Source organism: Schistocerca cancellata, chromosome 5 (assembly GCF_023864275.1).
Source record: "Schistocerca cancellata isolate TAMUIC-IGC-003103 chromosome 5, iqSchCanc2.1, whole genome shotgun sequence".
NCBI classification, from domain to species: domain Eukaryota; kingdom Metazoa; phylum Arthropoda; class Insecta; order Orthoptera; family Acrididae; genus Schistocerca; species Schistocerca cancellata.
Window position 1 is genome coordinate 26,001,257 of NC_064630.1, and position 13,210 is coordinate 26,014,466.

Genomic DNA, 13,210 nt, shown 5'->3' on the forward strand with positions numbered 1-13,210 from the left:
ATATAGTATGACTTTTGATGACTATTAAGGTGAATACATTGTTTGTTCTCTATTAAAATCTTTCATTTGCTAACTATGCCTATCAGTAGTTAATGCCTTCCGTAGTTTGAATCTTTTATTTAGCTGGCAGTAGTGGCGCTCGCTGTATTGCAGTAGTTCGAGTAACGAAGATTTTTGTGAGGTAAGTGATTTGTGAAACGTATAGGTCAATTTAGTCAGGGCCATTCTCTTGTAGGGCTTACTGAAAGTCAGATTGCGTTGCGCTAAAAAAATATTGTGTGTCAGTTTAAGCACAGTCATGTATAATTGTTCTAAGGGGACGTTTCACCGCGGGTCGTAACACATCTGAAATGTAACGTCTACTGTTCAAAGTGCCGTCAATGCGATCAAGACGTGTAGCCAATGGCACCCCATACGATCACGCCGGGTGATACGACAGTATGGCGATGATGAATACACGCTTCCAATGAGTGTTCACCGCGATGTCGACAAACACGGATGCGACCATCACGACGCTGTAAACACAACCTGGATTCATCCGAAAAAAAAAGACGTTTTGCCATTCGTGCACCCAGGTTCGTCGTTGAGTACACCATCGCAAGCGCTCCTGTCTGTGATGCAGTGTCAAGGGTAACCGCAGCGATGGTCTCCGAGCTGATGGTGCATGCTACTGCAAACGTCGTCGAACTGTTCGTGCAGATGGTTGTTGTCTTGCAAACGGCCCCATCTGTTGACTCAGGGATCGAGACGTGGCTGCACGATCCGTTACAGCCATGCGGATAAGATGCCTGTCATCTCTATTGCTACTGATACGAGGCTCTTGGAATCCAGCACGGCGTTCCGTATTACCCTCCTGAACCCACCGATTCCATATCCTGCTAACAGTCATTGGATCTCGACCAACGCGAGCAGCAATGTCGGGATACGATAAACCGCAATCGCGATAGGCTACAATCCGATCTTTATCAAAGTAGGAAACGTGATGGTGCGCGTTTCTCTTCCTTACACGAGGCATCACAACAACGTTTCACCAGGCAACGCCGGTCAACTGCTGTTTGTGTATGAGAAATCGTTTGGAAACTTTCCTCATGTCAACACGTTATAGCTCTGAAAAGCGAATCAATTGCATATCACAGCATCTTCTTCCTGTTGGATAAATTTCACGTCTGTAGCACGTCATCTTCGTGGTGTAGCAATTTTAATGGCCAGTAGTGTACAATCATTAGATTTCAATACTTCAGTATGTCCGACCGCGGCCACTTTCGCCAACGGCGCGAGCGGCCGCGAAAGAGGCCAGACACTCTGGGGCCAGCCCCTGAAGGGAGGACTCTGCAGTCATTCTGAAAGCAGTCAGTGCGAAGCCGGGCGCACAACCTCGCCTCGCTAAAGGAGGGAAACGTCATCAAGGACCTGTCTGACAACGAGAAGTGTGCCGAGAACTGATGGACACCTGCAGCCGTTGGGACACAACGCCAAGAATTTAAACGCGAAAGCATCTGAGTTCTGCCCCGCGGCAGTCGTTTTACCTGGCTTAGAAAGCAGGGTTTGCCGACAATTCCAACACCCGACGGGCACACAAAGGAACGTACTGAAAGCGCTGGTGCAGGGAGGCGCGTGAAAGAAGCCAGCATTCTTAAGAAAAGGTGTTTTTCTCGACAGTGAGGACATTCGTTCACGGGTGCCGGCAGATTTTGAGATGGAGCCCAAACATGAGGCAGTCTAGAGCTCACGCAGAGAGAGCGGTTGTAAAGAAGTGTTGTGCAGCTGCTCTCCCAGCAGCCTCGGAATTCAGGAAAAGATCTTACGAATGTGAAATCGTGAGAAAGATGCCAATTCACGAGGCACAAGCCAGCCCACGCCAGACAGGAAATTTCCACCCCACGTGGAGAGGCGTGGTGATGAAACGGCGACCTGTCATTGGGTTGCATTGAAAATTTCGTCCACCAATGACTACGCCACGTGAAAAACCGCATTAAAAAGGCAAATGCTGCCTTCATACAATTGTATCCAATATGGAAAAATAGAAATATCACATACAAAACAAAACTCCGTATTTTTAATACAAATGTGAAGGCCGTCCTTCTGTACGCCAGTGAAAGCTGGAAAATGGATAAAAAGATAACAACCCAGTTACAAAGCTTCATAAATAGATGTCTTCGACGCATCATGAATATCTGGTGGCCAGAAAAAATATGTAATGAGGAGCTTTGGCGAATAACAAACCAGATACCTATAGAAGACCAGATACGAGAGAGAAAGTGGGGCTGGCTGGGGCACACCTTGAGAAAACCAGATGGAGCCATCGAGAAAAAAGCATTGGAATGGAATCCCCAGGGAACAAGGAAGAGAGGAAGACCAAGGGGCACATGGAAGAGGACAGTGGAAGGGGAAGCAAAAAGAGTTGGCAAGACCTGGGCAGAATTGAGGCAAATGGCCAAAGACAGAGACGGATGGCGAGTTCTCCTGGATGCCCCATGCCCCCATAGGGGCCAAAGGAATTAAGTCAAGTAAGTCAATGACTACGCCGAAAGGAAGAATATTTGGGAGACGAGTTGAGCTGAGAGATGGATGAGAAGTGAGAGGGAGTCGTGGAGACACTGACGAAGCGAGAGGACGTGGGCCCTCTTTCGCCTGTTGCACAACATGAGCCTTACGACACAGTGGTAGCACGCAACCGACAACGGGCAGACAACGCGGACATCGTAGCTGGACCCCGCCGCAAAGCCGCGATTGCTCACGAGAGCAGCCGACTGGCTTCGCACGGCTCCGAGGCGACACGCCGAACCGACGCAACCCCTGCTGCCAATAGCAGTACACGATGAACGACAAAGAACAATTACAATTATATATTAACACCTTCAGCTGCTGACGGGGGTTGATCTATATCAACGGGGACAGGTGAAAATGTGTGCCCCGACCGGGTTTCGAACCTGGGACCTCCTGCTTACATGGCAGACGCTCTATCCATCTGAGCCACCGAGGGCACAGAGGATAGCGCGACTGCAGGGATTATCTCGCGCACGCCTCCCGCAAGACCCAAGTTCTCACCTTGTATGTCCACACACACTACATCCGTAGTGTCCCCGCCCAACACACTCACTACAGAACTATATACTTATTTGGATATGGTGTCTGTTCTTTCGGACATGTCCATATAAATATAAAGAATAATGGTGAAACGATTCGTTTTCTCCTCCTTCCCCTTGATAACTGAGTCGTGCCCACACCCAGTTAAATCGGTCCTGAGATTTATAATTTTGTTTTGTTTTGTGTAAACAGCACGAAAACAAATACATTTCTTTCAAAAAAATGGTTCAAATGGCTCTGAGCACTATGGGACTTAACATCTATGGTCATCAGTCCCCTAGAACTTAGAACTACTTAAACCTAACTAACCTAAGGACATCACACAACACCCAGCCATCACGAGGCAGAGAAAATCCCTGACCCCGCCGGGAATCGAACCCGGGAACCCGGGCGTGGGAAGCGAGAACGCTACCGCACGACCACGAGATGCGGGCATTTCTTTCATATTTTGGTCATATAAGCAAAATTTTACATTCATACACGAATGTTTTGTCCCCTTTGTGTTTGATTTCATTTAATTATTGCTATCAATTAATTGGTGGCTCCTAACGTGGGGAAATTTCATCAGTTATCTGCTCGACATTTCACGTCCGACAGCAGAGGGAAGAATTCTCAGTTCACTACATTTTTGGCGCCCAGCATGGGGCGACCTGATCGGTAATTTTGCTGTCACAAAATAATTTCTCGAGTTAACTACAATATTACTTAGGCTCTGTGTTCTACTTTGGAGAGAAGGGCGTGTAATCGTTATCTATCTCTATCATCGTTTCCTGAACTAGCCGTCCGCAGCTCGTGGTCGTGTCGTAGCGTTCTCGCTTCCCACGCCCGGGTTCCCGGGTTCGATTCCCGGCGGGGTCAGGGATTTTCTCAGCCTCGTGATGACTGGGTGTTGTGTGATGTCCTTAGGTTAATTAAGTTTAAGTAGTTCTAAGTTCTAGGGGGCTGATGAGCATAGATGTTAAGTCCCATAGTGCTCAGAGCCATTTTGAACTTGAACTAGCCACTATTTTTCAGGAAGAATGGTAGAAGATTCTCTTGAAAACCATGCAGGACCTGTAATTGTCCATTCCGAGAAACTTCCTGGCCGATTAAAACTGCGTGCAGGACCGAGACTCGATTTCGGAACCTTTGACTTTCGCGGGCGAGTGCTCTACCATCTGAGCTACACAAGCACGACTCACGCCCCGTCCTCACAGCTTTACTTCCGCCAGTACCTCGTCTCCTACCTTCCAAACTTTACAGAAGCTCTCCTGCGAAGTTTGGAAGGTAGGAGACGAGGTACTGGCGGAAGTAAAGCTGTGAGGACGGGGCGTGAGTCGTGCTTGGGTAGCTCAGATGGTAGAGCACTTGCCCGCGGAAGGCAAAGGTCCCGAGTTCGAGTCTCGATCCGGCACACAGTTTTAATCTTCCAGGAAGTTTCATATCAGCGCACACTCCGCTGCAGAGTCAAAATCTCATTCCACAAGGTGTTTTGAACGACAACGGTTTTCCTACTCCGTATTAGGCGTGGTAATATGTTGTGTTACTGGTGATTCCATGTTTTTGTCCCCCCCCCCCCCTCACCGGCCGAAGTGGACGTGCGGTTCTAGGCGCTGGAACCGCGAGACCGCTACGGTCGCAGGTTCGAATCCTGCCTCGGGCATGGATGTGTGTGATGTCCTTAGGTTAGTTAGGTTTAACTAGTTCTAAGTTCTAGGGGACTAATGACCTGAGAAGTTGAGTCCCATAGTGCTCAGAGCCATTTGAACCATTTGAACCCCCCCTCTCCCCCCCCCTAAGAAATTGCATAACACTGCAGGCTTCAGTGGTTGTTGTCATTGTTGACCAAATCTCCTGAGCCGTCATATTGCTCACCAAACTTCTTCGGTGCTCGACGTTTCGTCCTCCGGTTTGGATCTTCTTCAGGATTCCACTGCCGTCCCTGGATGGGTGAACGCGGTCCGGAGATAGTATCTTGTTGACTTATAAAAGGCTAAATTCCCTCACTTTTTAGCAGGAGTGGTGTTACTGGGTAAATATCTTCGTCCTACTATTGGTGAGCTGTCTTCATTGGTAACTGCTGCGGGTAGGTATTTTCCGACTACAGTATTATTGCAGCCGGCCGGTGTGGCCGTGCGGTTCTAGGCGCTTCAGTCTGGAACCGCGAGACCGCTACGGTCGCAGGTTCGAATCCTGCCTCGGGCATGGATGTGTGTGATGTCCTTAGGTTAGTTAGGTTTAAGTAGTTCTAAGTTCTAGGGGACTGATGATCACAGATGTTAAGTCCCATAGTGCTCAGAGCCATTTTTGAGTATTATTGCACCTGGCAGTGAGGCCGCTTTCGTAGGTCTATCATCGGTCAGCTCGTATTCGGGATTCCGGAAGGAAGAAAGGGCGGTATAATGACACTTATGGAATGAAAACTGCAGTAAACTTGTTAATTAGAGTTAGAAAGTAAATGGCTCATCACACAAGGTTGTAGAGACCATGTTCTGTACCTGGTGTATCTCTTTCACTGGAATCTGTTCCAATTTCATCCACCGTGTCAGTTTCCACATCATTGTCGCCGTCATGTGATGCACATCCATCTTCACTCCAACATTGGTTATTATAGTCTCTATTGCTTCTTCCATTAACCCATCTCTGCGTGAATATGCATTTTCAAGTCTACTCACACGTTCGTTGAGTAAACTTAGATAAAGACTCTTTGGTTATTTATTTTAGGGTAGATAGTTAAACTAATGTACAAAAAATGTTTTTCCTCCAATGTTTTGTTTCACTGTGTTCCACATTACCCTATACGGTTCGAATCCCAGCGTTGTGGTGGCAGCCTCAGAATTCTATTAGATTAGATTAGATTAGATTAGATTAATACTAGTTCCATGGATCATGAATACGATATTTCGTAATGATGTGGAACGAGTCGAATTTTCCAATACATGACATAATTAGGTTAATTTAACAACATACTTAAGTTAATATAACAACTTTATTTTTTGTTTTTCTTTATTTTTTATTTTTATTTTTATTTTTTTTTTTAATATTTTTGTTTTTATTTCTTTTTTTTCTTAATTTATATCTAAAAATTCCTCTATGGAGTAGATGGAGTTGTCATTCAGAAATTCTTTTAATTTCTTCTTAAATACTTGTTGGTTATCTGTCAGACTTTTGATGCTATTTGGTAAGTGACCAAAGACTTTAGTGCCAGTATAATTCACCCCTTTCTGTGCCAAAGTTAGATTTAATCTTGAATAGTGAAGATCGTCCTTTCTCCTAGTATTGTAGTTATGCACACTGCTATTACTTTTGAATTGGGTTTGGTTGTTAATAACAAATTTCATAAGAGAGTATATATACTGAGAAGCTACTGTGAATATCCCTAGATCCTTAAATAAATGTCTGCAGGATGATCTTGGGTGGACTCCAGCTATTATTCTGATTACACGCTTTTGTGCAATAAATACTTTATTCCTCAGTGATGAATTACCCCAAAATATGATGCCATATGAAAGCAATGAGTGAAAATAGGCGTAGTAAGCTAATTTACTAAGATGTTTATCACCAAAATTTGCAATGACCCTTATTGCATAAGTAGCTGAACTCCAACGTTTCAGCAGATCATCAATGTGTTTCTTCCAATTTAATCTCTCATCAATGGACATACCTAAAAATTTGGAATATTCTACCTTAGCTATATGCTTCTGATTAAGGTCTATATATCTCTTACGCTTTAAAATGGCATCTGCTTTAACAACAGGCTTCACCTTATTATAACATACAATTTGTAAAACCTCTTTTCGTCTTAAGCTCGGTTCCAAACCGATTTTGTTCCGAATGAGCCTTTCAATTATCTGCGTTTCGCGTGTTGTAGCAGTAGCGCGCTTTATGTCTCTCAACAGGTGATAAGGAGCGTTATTAAGAACAACAGTGTTACCTGTTGGGATGTTAGGAACCAGTTTCTCTTTTAAACTCTCGTGATAATTATCCACGTTCATATCTGGGTGGTAATCTCGGGACTTAGGTTGAGAATCATAAATTAACTCTGCCGGCCGCGGTGGTCTAGCGGTTCTGGCGCTGCAGTCCGGAACCGCGTGACTGCTACGGTCGCAGGTTCGAATCCTGCCTCGGGCATGGGTGTGTGTCTGATGTCCTTAGGTTAGTTAGGTTTAAGTAGTTCTAAGTTCTAGGGGACTTATGACCTAAGATGTTGAGTCCCATAGTGCTCAGAGCCATTTGAACCATCATAAATTAACTCTGCTCCTACAGTCCCCCAGCGTGGACAACAATAACTCTTTGGCCTGCACTGCTATTTCTCATTACACCCTGAACTTCGTCTTGCTGCCACCATTCTTTCATGGTATAAATGGAATAATGCCTACGCGCCCACATTTCGTCCACGAATACTATTGGTTGAGTTGAGCCCTTTTTTTTCGTTATTTCTGGCTGCTCTGAAATACTCCCCACGCTTTGCAACAGTGTCGGAACGTTCCGTTAGCAAGAGTCTCTTATTTTTACATATTTCGAAAAGAAACTCGATCTCTTTCAAAATTTTCCATAATGTTTCACACCACCTTCAAAATTGTTTCATTACGTGAAAATGTAAGTAGCTTTCTCATCGTTGGAATTTCCTTCTTCTGCTCGTAACGCTCAAAAATATTCCTTGATTAAGTGCTTTATCAAAATCAACCAGAGAAGCTAGTTTTCTAGAACGGCTTTGCTTTCTCGGAGTTTTAACTTCTTGCCCAGTTTCTTCCTATAGCGTTAGTTGTACACAGCAGTGTACGCAGATTTACTGGCGAAGGGTTGGCGGATGCACACCTCGTGCCTGAGATAACAGAATGCAACAGACGAACGGAAGGTCGACGCCATTCTGAGCTTTCCTGCAGCAGAGCTAAGTCGCCGTCACTCAAACTTTTAACGTGCCACAAATTCGTACAGTTATTATAATTTACAATTATTCGTACGGCTATCATAGCTTGTAACTCATCCTGAGGATGGGCGGACGATACGCGGCCGACATATCAGTGCATGCCCGAAATTTAATGGACAAGTTATTATAATAGTTACAATAAAAGTATAAAATTATTTATAGTATTAATAATAATTTGCTTACTTCGTCGCTTAGAACATGGCTTTAGCATACATTTCAGGAAACTACGAATCAGATATATACAGAATTTTGGTAAACATTTTTGGAAAGCAGTGATCAATTAATTGTTATATTTTGACTAAAGTTCAGTCTTGATCACTCATGTATGTTTAATGATATAGGTAACCGGTTTCGGTTCTTTCTACAGAACCATCATCAGACCTGTGGATAAATTTTAAGAAATGAACGCTGATTGGCAGTTGTGAAGTAGTGTGACAGGAAGTAGGCGGAGCCTCTGCATATTTAAGCTCGTGCTCAGCACTCAAACCATCAGTTGACTGCGTAGCAGCGAGAGCTCCGCCTACCATCCTAAGGGAGCCATGGGTATAATTAATTTTATCTTATCTTGTTAAATTTTGACATCATTAGACACTTTCATTTTATTTAAAGATTGGTATCTAGTATTTCTTAAAATTTATCCACAGGTCTGATGATGGTTCTGTAGAAAGAACCGAAACCGGTTACCTATATCATTAAACATACATGAGTGATCAAGACTGAACTTTAGTCAAAATATAGATATATACAGCATTTGAAAAGCCTGTGGACTTGAGTAGTACATGTGCCATACAGTTTATTTAATAATAGCAACGAATTTTCAAGACTTTGATATAAAAATTAACATCGTATGAAATCGAATTGTGCGTCCACCATGATCAGTACTTCATTTGGAACTACGGCAATGAACACAGACGGGTCTGCCGACTGTGGACCACCATGGACGTGGGCAAGAAATTGTAAGGTATCCTGTGTTAAAGACAGCGAGCTATTTTCTACGATCCGTTACAGTTTCCAAGACTCTTAGTTTTGATGCTGTTGTAGTCTCCCGAAGTTAATGGACAAATCAGAAAATTAGTAGCTGTGTAAAACAGAGCAGCGTCCGACCCGTTGCTGGGTGGTAGTCCTCATCTCCTGCGTGTACAAACTGAAGAATGGGCATCCATGCGCTTTCTAAAATTCCGTGTAACTTACGGACAGTTTATGCGCGAGTAATACGATCCAGCTGCAACTTCGTCACTTGACGGCTAGCGGACTGGAAGCCTCGCGCCGCCCGTAGCAGCGGGCTACCGGGGTTGGCGGCTACCAACGCACTGTCACTAAACATAGCGCAAAGCACTGTGCTTGCCAGATCTCAAATATCAGACTTTTCCAGTCGTGAAAATTTCGCCTCTGTAAAAGAACAAGAAAAAAAAAGGAAGTCCAGTTCCAATAAAGAGTAACAACATATTTTCGACTTACGTGTAGGAAACGCTTCTGTCGTCTCCACTACATGAGACTCTGACTTTTTTTCGTTTTATCGCTAGTAGAGACCTTACTATCGGTTTCGAGTTAAATTTTGACGACATTGCGATAAAAACACCATTTTTCGAAGGTAGCGTATCGGCGACGTAACTTTGAAAAGACCCATTCCCGAGTGAGATGATTCCGTGATGAACGGAAACACGGCTTCGGTGAGGTCGATAGTTTTACATAAATGACGAGATAGATTTGAATCTGTTTCCCGAAAGGGAAAAATTTCGCTCGTTAAAAAGTGTTACACAACGCGGGCGTTAATTAAAGTGAAGAACAGATTTATGACTTGCTTAGAGACGCTAGGCGCGTGTTCAACAGAATAATTTCGCGAGGTTACGGTAGGAGGACTTTAATGCCCTCCTCCATCGCCGCTGACAACGGAGCGCTGCGGCTGCACCGTGCAGGCAACAGGCCTACATGTCGCGACAACACCGAAGATTATGGACCTCGAACGTCGGAGTAAAGTTTACTTCATCAGTGTTCAAAAAATTGTTTTGTGACTACGCCTATCTGGTCATGACCAGCAGCTCATCAATCTTGCTCGGGCGATGGCTGCCTGAAAACATGCTGAAAGACAACATTTCGTCGAGGATGTTATTAGACGCATGCCTCATTGAAACACTGGCGACATTTTGTATGCTAGCTAGTACTCGGTTTGTATCTGTTTCGTATAAGTCATTTTGTCGTACACGATGAGCTGCATTTCAAAAGTATTTATTTGCCAGAACAGTATTCGGGCGTACAGACCTCACCTCGACCATCCGATAGACAGGATAAACAAGACACGTACCTGTATACCTGTGTCGGGAACACGATAACACTTTGTAGACAGTAGTGGAGGAACGTACGATTGCTTACATACTGGACACGTCTACATCAAATCGCATTTGTGTCAAGAGTAAAATATTTCTATGGTTAAAAATGATGTGCATCTGGAAAACACAGAATTTCGCCGGTATTTAAAAACTTATCATCCTGTGCATGAGCATCCCTACATGAGCAGGATAGGGCCTGTTACCTCGTCGTAAAGAGAAACTGCCTTAACTGTGCATTACACTTAAGAGACATCATTAAATGTAGATGTCCACAGTATGTACCTGAATCTTATGTTTGTACTTTGGCGTCTACAAAGTGTTGTTGTCTTTCGACATATAGTAGGTATGTGTGGCAATGTTGTTTATCCTCCGTATCAAATAGCACCCATGAAGGCCGTTATGTCCGAATACTGACTGCTCTGGCCAATAAAAAGCTGACGGTGTGCAACATCCACGTCTTTTATCAGACGTTCTCTCTCGGCATGCTTCGTCGTAGCCATTGGCGAGTCATTATCTACTGTCTATTGGTAACGACTTAGCCAGGATTTCTCCACAGCTGTGTCGCGACGCATTGGTGTGTCGCGATTACAATTGAGGTGTGTCACGATATTTTCTGTGTCTTCTAATCTCCCGTAGATAAAATATCTGGAACACAAAAGAAATTATCCTCAATTCGTTTCTTGGCATAATAAATCTGTAGAATTTGTTTCTCACTGTCGTTCTATAATAAAAAAAAGTATTGTATCTACTTCACGTGTTAGCTTTTTTGCATGTAGTAAAATAATAATAATAATTACACTTGTATGGTTGTCGCTAAATTTTGGAAAGTACTTTGGCGTGCGCCAAAGGAAACAGGTGGGGAAAAGACGTGACTAGACACTCAGTCGAAACCGGTACAGCCACAACTTTGTAGAGAAACGTGATGTGTTCAGTGATGCTCTCAGCCAGTAACGTGGCATATATGAACGAGTTAAGCGTCAGGTACCAATTTTAATATCATTACGGTAGGTCGTTCGTGCATTCACCCGTCGTGCGTTGTAGAGCGAGCAGAGACAGCGGACAGTGTCACTGAAGTCGAGAAGCATTGGCTTGTTCTCTCGCTAACGATATGCGCAGCGCGGGACGCGGGCAACAATGCATAGGAAAGGCGAGAGGGTCGAGATGAGGCTGTAGCGGCCGTGTTGCGGTGCCGATTGTTGTCGGCCGGCGGCAGCAGCCGCGGTGGTGCGGGGGTGGGGGGGGCGGCGGGCAGCGGAGCCGGGGCCGGCGGCATGAATATTCAGCTGTTTACCTGTTGTCCGGCGGTGGCGGCGACGGCGAGTGCCGGCCCGGCCAGCGGCGGCCCCAGCTGGCGCGCAGAGCCCGGCGCCCGACCACCAGCAGCAGCTGCGAGACGCCCGCCGTCGCCTCGCCACGTCACGCGCCACCGTGCATCGCATTACGGCGCGCCGCGCGCCCGCGGGCCGCCGCCGCCGCCGCCGCCGCCGCTGTATCCGTGCGCGCCGCGGGGGCGTGGCCGGCGCGCCGCGGCCCGCCCAGCGGCCAATGGCAGCGCGCCGCTCCCCGGCGCCGCCCCGCCCCGCGCCGCACGCGGCCGCGCGCCGCGCCTTCGTCGCGCTCCTTTTTCCGCCCCTTCCCTGCTCTTCCCCTCGCGTTCCTTTTTTAGCGGCCGCGTCCTCGAGTCCTCCGCAGCTTCGCTTCGCCCCCGCCCCCCGCCGCCGGCGCCACTTTCCTCTCTCTTCGCCCGCCCGAGCGAGGAGCGGTCTCGCGTACGGGTTTTAAATGAGAGGAGGCGTCGTCAAGTTGGCTACGCCGGCGGAATCGCGTCTTAAATGTGCCGATAGCAGGAGGGCACGTGCCGGCAGCGCCCCTTTAACTGCCTGCGTCGTGGCGAGCGGTGTTCCTGCGTACGTGCGCGTGTGTGTTTGTGCGCGTGTACGTTTAAGTCTGTGTGTTTGGTCTTACAATGAAGGCTTTCACGACCAGATAGTACTGTTGTTGATTATTCTTCCGGATTATATGGCCGTGGTCTATGGAATACTTCTATTCCTAACGTTTCGTCCAATACTACGTTGGACATCCTCAGAGGTATGGCTAGTCATGTTGAGTACTGCCGACTGACGACTCGGGCGTCGGAGAGCGGCCTAAATACTAAGTGGGCGTGGTCTAGCTTGTACATAGTAGCAGAGAGAAAACTAGACAAAGATAAAACGTAACTATCGATAATAGTCCGCCATAGATAAAAATCACTTATCGATTCTGTAACGCCACTGTCCATATCTCGCTTAATACGAGGGTAAAGGAGCATAAAAGTCTTTGCCGACTGGGTAAAATAGATAAATCGGCCGTTGCGAAACATGCACTTCAGACCGGTGACCATGTAGTTAAGTTTTCTGAAACTACAGTTTTAAGTGCTACCACGAACTATTATCCACGACTGTATAGGGAGGCTATTCAAATTTATAAACATGAAGATAATTTTAATAGAAAAGAAGAGGCCTTGAAATTAAGCGAGATATGGACAGTGTTACAGAATCGATAAGTGATTCTTATCTATGACGGACTGTTGTCGATAGTTACATTTTATCTTTGACTACTTTTCTCTCTGCTACTGTGTACAAGCTAGACCACGCCCACTTTCCTCAGTATTTAGGCCGCTCTCCGACGCCCGACTCGTCAGTCGGCAGGACTCAACAGGACGAGCCATACCTCTGAGGATGTCCAACGCAGTATTGGACGAAACGTTAGGAATAGAAGTATTCCATGGACCACGGCCATATGACCCGAAAGAACTATCAACAACTGTGTTTGGTCTCTCAGCAGGTTATTTCATTGGCATATACCATCCATCTCGTAACTCACGAAGCCCGCACCATATGACAGCACG

General features: G+C 45.9%; 1 non-coding gene across 1 annotated transcript; it reads right to left on the minus strand.

Moving 5' to 3' along the window:
* Positions 1-2,909: 2,909 nt before the first annotated feature.
* Trnat-ugu (transfer RNA threonine (anticodon UGU)) lies at positions 2,910-2,984 on the minus strand. The gene has a single exon. It is a non-coding gene; the product is annotated as a tRNA-Thr (tRNA).
* Positions 2,985-13,210: the final 10,226 nt, after the last annotated feature.